Source organism: Rattus norvegicus, chromosome 5, assembly GCF_021556685.1.
Source record: "Rattus norvegicus strain SHRSP/BbbUtx chromosome 5, alternate assembly SHRSP_T2T, whole genome shotgun sequence".
NCBI lineage: Eukaryota > Metazoa > Chordata > Mammalia > Rodentia > Muridae > Rattus > Rattus norvegicus.
The window spans coordinates 8,403,715-8,409,975 of NC_141538.1; positions in this window are offsets into that span (position 1 = coordinate 8,403,715).

The following is a 6,261-nucleotide window of genomic DNA, read 5'->3' on the forward strand; positions in this document are numbered from 1 at the left end:
GGCACAATACCCCATCTTGGCTACTAGGAACCATTTTTTTTTTACCGTTTTGCAGATTATAATTAAAAGGTGTGAAACATTTCTATAGACTGCAAGGTATCTTAGTGTGTGCTTAGAGTCCCTGCTACTCACGAGCTTGGGGTAGAAGGATTGCTTGAACTCTGGAATTGCAGGCTCTACTGAGCAACAGTAAAAGCTGACTTCTTAAAGGAAAGAGAAATGGAAGGAGGGAGGGAGGGAGGGAGGGAGGGAGGGAGGGAGGGAGGAAGGGAGGGAGGGAGGGAGGGAGCGAAATTCCATGGAGCCTTAATGGGTGTGAGCAATTGGGTGCCTCTTGCTTCTCACTCTGGGGGCCCTGGGAGACCCCTCTGCCACTCCTAGAGGGTGCTATGCTGGTGTGAGTTGTTTCTTTGTTGTTTTAAATGTTCCTTGAAAGGAGCTCTGTGTACAGAAGAAGAGATGCTATTTGAGGACAGATTTTAGACATTGTGCTTAGGGCTAGGAAGGTGGCTCGGTAGGCAAAATGCTTTTCATGAGAGGATGAGGGTCTGGGTTTAATCATGAGGCATGCTGGCTTGTAACCCGGAGCCGGGAAGGCAGATACATGGGGAAACCTGGGGCTAGTCAATCCAGTCAACATTGGTAAGCCTCAGGTCGTTCATCTGACATTCCCACATTCGAGCACATACAGGTATACATAAATGTACACATTTGCATACATAAAGGCTGTATTCAGCTTACCTAAGCAATACATTGAGGAAAGTGTAGCCGTTCATTCTCTTTAAACTTCTAACTCCAACTAACGACTTTCATTTTCCATATGAACTTAAATATTCACAATTGCTTTGAGGGGGAATTTTATGTTTTGCTTAATTAAATCCCCTTATATATTTCAAAATGAGTTTATAAATGTATTACATTTGAGTTTATTTATAAGGATTTCAAATGCTGAACAATCAGAACATTTCCAAACACTTAAACAATTCTAATAAGGATAATAAATTACACTTTAAAATACAGCATATCTCAAGTACTCATAAACATTCCAATATTGTTTACAAATCTAGTAAAATCACAAATCTAAACAATTACTCAATTACACATTTTAAACTGGAATCATGAGGCTCATATACTAAATTCTTAAATACTGACACTGAAAATGCCCAATATACACAGGTCACTGTGAAGCCGTGGGGAAAAGTGTTCCCACTCCGTCCGACCCCTTCCTGAGGTCAACAGACACTTGTGCATAGAGAAAACAATTAGGTCGACCGCAGCAGCTTGCAGTTTCCTCCTGGGAAACTGAGGTGCTGTGGAAGATTCTGGTTCTCTTGAGACATTCACAGACAAGAGGAGTTAGCACAACAGAGACTCCATGGAGGGCTGGAATTCACTGCTTAAGTGACCTCTTTTCTGAAGTCTGTCTGTCTGTCTCCTCCCCTTAGATAGTTTTGATGTGTTTATTGATTATCTAATTCTGGTCAGGATCTACTCCTCACATTCCATTCGATCTCTAGTGGGGCCGCAGCTCTTAGTGTCAAACAATACCCAGGTAGAGCCTACGTCTCTCTAATGGTTTCGTTTAGCTCCACATTCAGCACACAGAACTCATGCTGGAGGTTGACCTAGAGCCCAGAACTCAGAGACTGCATCCCTGAGGCCACACTGAGGGCACGGATACAAGCTAAGCCTCTGCCACAGGTGTCTCCTCCGCTCCAGTCCTAAGAAGCTGTGTGTCTTCCAGATCTGGGAGTATTCTCCTGCTGTGTAAGCAGGTGGGGTGCCCAACCTCATGAACTCAAGAACTTTATCTCTACTTCGCCTTTCCCCAACCCTTTCCCCCTTAAGAGCTTTAGAAGGCAAGCACGAGGCACCGTCACATCTCTCCCTCCCTCTCTGTATTATTTTATTTTCCTTCATTGAGATGAGGTCTTGCTATGGAGCCTGGGAGGCTTTGCTTATGCTGGGTGGGATTCCATAAATGTGTCTTCCTACTTGAACTGCTCTTCCCTTCCTCCCTTCCCTCCCTCTTTCTTTCCTTCCTCTTTCCTGTCCTCCCTCCCTTCACTTTTCTTCCCTTTACCTTTAGAAAACTATGGAGAATTTCAATCATGCAAAGAAAAGATAGTATAAAGGATTTCCAATGGTGCCCTTTACTGTAAATGTAAATGCAAGGCATTTGACCAGGAGGATCTCTGAGTTCAGCATCAGCCGGGTCTACAGAGCAAGTTCCAGGACAGCCAGGGCTCCACAGCAAAACCCTGCTTTTAAAATAAGAAAAGAAATAAGCCGGGCACTTGGCAGTGGAAGCCCTCATTTGATCTTCCTTTTCCTCGGTTGAGTCTGAGTACTGTTTGGAGCTCATGCTTAGCACTCAAACTTTTATTTAATAAGTGCACTCATTGTCAACAAACAGTTGTACACCTTCATAAATAAACGACATCATATAATGTAGCCCCTGGCCATTTGCTTTGGTATTCGGGAGTTCGTCGGCTTATGTTTATACACGTCATTTCTTTTTTCTCAGCTTTTCAAATGATCACACCACTATGGGTCCATTCTCCTCAGGATGGACAGGTTGCTTGCATTTTATCCGCCCAAGCATGAGAGAGAGAGAGAGAGAGAGAGAGAGAGAGAGAGAGAGAGAGAGAGAGAGAGAGAGAGAGACTTGCTACATTCATTTCATTCTCTGAGGGGCACGTGTGAACCGGTCTCTGTGTTTTCATAGGAGTGGGTGGTTGTATAACAAGGTGCACGCATGCATCTTTACAGAGTGGGAGGTCGACTCCTGCCAGCAATGACGGTTACGCCTCTCCCTCCACACGCCAGAGAAGCGAGTCAGACTTTGGTAGATTGGTAGATGGTGAGACACGATCACTCTGAGTGCTGATTGCCAGTCAGGCTCAGTGAGACAGTGAGACAGACTCACTTACCATTCTCTGCAGGATTTTCTAACCCGTGGTTTGATCTCCTGCACTCATGAGCAGAGCTAGTCCAGTTATTTTTAAAAGGAAGAAAGGGATGAGTAGCTTCCACAGCCCGACGAAGAGAACATATTTATTTTTCATTCTGAGGTTCTAGGGATCAAACCCAGGGCTTCATGCTACCTAGACAAGTGCTCCGAGCCTTTACTTTCCACAATGCCTCTTTCTCTTCCGTGGTTACCTGTGGCTGCAGGACAGCCTTCCTCCAGCAGCAGCATCTTATGTTGCCTGTAAACCCAGCCAGCAGGGATCCTTTCTGGTGTCTTTTGTTTTTCAAGACGGTGTGTGTGTGTGTGTGTGTGTGTGTGTGTGTGTGTGTGTGTGTGTGTGTGTGTGTGTGTTTCTCTGTGTTTCTCTCTGTCCTGGAACTTGCTCTGTAAACCAGGCCGACCTTGAACTCAGAGATGCGCCTGCCTTTGCCTCCTGAGTGCTGGGATTAAAAGTGTGTGCCAGCACTCCTGGCTAAAGATCCTGTAACCGTGCACCCCAAAGGCTTCCAGCTGGCATGTTTGTCTGTATGAGCAGCTTGGCCCTTTGTGTAGTAAGGGCTGCCTATAGGAACGTTTTCATTTTGATGTTTGACCACCTCCTTAGAGTCTCCATATTATCCTTAAAAGCTTGGAAACTTCCATTATATTCAAAGAGCAGGAGCAGCATGGAGCCGCGAATAGGTCTCTGATACCTATTAACTAACTGTGTCTCTTTCACTTCTTTTCACAGAGAAAGTGACATTAGCATTTATCATTTATTGTAGTTTTAAGGACTACCCAAGCCACCTGTGCAGCACCCGGTCTGGATCCAGAGATCTAGCCTCTTGGTTTGTACACTTGGAATTAGATGCTAGCACCTTAAATCATGGCCCTTGCTGTATTACTTATTAGATGAACATTGTCACCCATTAATGCTAACCTTTAATTGCTAAACGTTTACTAAGGGCTAGAAAGATGGTTCAGCTGGTAAAGACACTTGCCACCAAGCCTGATGACCTGAATTCAATCCCCGGGGCCATAAAATTGAAGGAAAAAAGCCCAACTCTAGACCCCCCATACCCAAGAACGTATACGTGTAGGAGGCCTATATGAATGTATGCATGAAGTTGTGTGCATGCACGAACACACATACACACACAATGAATAAATGTTAGATGTATTTTTAAAAAATTTACTAAACATGTTCATTTGTTCATGTATTCTATTTTAAAGAGCTTTATTGGAATATAATTTACACATCTATAAAATTTACCATCTAGAAATGCGTGGTTTAACAGCTTTCAGCATCTGGAGTTATATATACCCATCATGATCAGTTTCAGGTCCCTTCACCACCCCAAAGACAGACTAGTTCTCCTTTGCTGCTCTCCTGTCCTCCACTCCTGCCCTTAGACTTAAGCAGTTGCTGTGTCTGTACACTGGCCTCTTCTGGGCATTTCATAAGTGACGTCATGTGTCTGGTATGTTATGACTGGCTTCTTTCACTTCACACACTGTTTTCAAAGCTTATCTTGTTCTATCATATATACATATATATATATATATATACATACATATATCACCTCATTCCTTTTTAGTGGCCAAATAATATTCCATTGTGTGGATATGCCACATTTGTTTATCCGTTCACCCTTTGATGCCCATTTGGCTTTACTTCTTAAACATCTGGACCAGGGCTTCTATAGACATTCATGTAGATGTTTTTGTTTGAATACCTATTTTATTTATCTTTTCTTTTTGTTTATTTATTTTGGGATGGGTTCTTATTATGTACTCAAATTCCTGTCCTAGAATCCCGAGGGCTGATATTACATATGTGCACCTGCACACACTTACACGAACCTCTCCCGTTTAAACGTGAGCACACACATGCATGTTCACACACATTCACAACTAACAAGGTAGGCTGGGCATGTAGCTCAGGGGTAGAACCTAGCTTGTTTGATCTCCAGCACCATAGAAGATAAAATAAATTTTAAAAATTTGTAAGAGAAAAATATAGCCTAAAAACCAAAAACCATAGGGAGTTTCACCCCATGACCACTACTAGCTGGGACATCAGTAGTAACTCATTGGACTTCCCAATGAGTGCTAGAGTGGCTGCACCCTCGTGTATTTCCAGAAGCAGTGATAGCTGGGCCTGGGCTGCATTGCTCAGGCTTATGGGAGTCATTGAGAAGAGCCCGGCTCCTGCTGAGAGTTGTCAGCACTAAGTTCTGCACTGGAATGCAGGGTCTGTGACTATGTGAGCCCTCAGCCCCTGCCCTAAGGTTACCACTTGACTGTCCACGTGCCACACTGGACTCTGCAGACTGCCTACAAGCTCTGGTGCCAGCCAGCATTTCAGCCTTGTGGTTACTCTTCATATCTAGGGGCATTTGCTATGGAGGGGAAAATCAGAAGAATTTTGGAGAATAGAGCTCCACTTGCATCTACGAGAAGCCACCCAGCTCATTCCCATGGGGAAGCACCGTCCTGAACATTAGCAGGAAGATCTGTAGTACAATAGCTTCTCTGTCCTGAGGGCCTACTGGGTGCCAAGTCCTCCAAGGGGAAGGAAAACAAAATGGAGTCTGATTCAGGAAGACACCTGGTCTAGCCAGAATCAAACTGTGAGGTGTAAAGACCAGCTGCCCTCTTGGCACTGCCAGAACGGTGTGCCTCTCAGAACCTGGGACAGTCTCGTGCACTCAAACACGTCTTGAATGATACCCTGCCAGGTCCAAGGGATATGGTTGGGGGAATGTTGCCTGTGGTCTTTTGCACACACTTGACATTATGTCTGAGCCTGAGAGTGACTGAGAAAATGACTGGAAGCTAGGCCAGGCACCACAAGGCACCGTGGCAGGTGTCCATCACTGTAACCCTCTCAGAGAAGATTCCTGAGCTGAGCTGAGAGCACTCACAGGCTCTGGTCCTTCTCTGTCTCGGCAGCACTGGCTGGCAAGCTACGTGTTTGTCTTGCAATTTCTTCCTTCCCTGTCCTAGCTGGCAAGGGTGGTGTTGGCTTTGGAGAGCTGTGGCTACTTGTAGATAGAATCTACTCTCTGAAATGTCCACAAGGACTGTAAGTCACTCTGGTGGTCAAATGTACTCGTGGTTGCCTATAGATTTGTTGAGGCAGGAGGATCACATGACTGCGGAGTTTAGGACCATCTAGGCAACACAGAGATCCTAATCTCTTAACGAAAAAACAATATTTGACCAAGAGAACAGTGCTAGAATAAGTATTTAATATGCACAAGGCCCTGCATTCAGTCCGAGAGAGAGAGAGAGAGAGAGAGAGA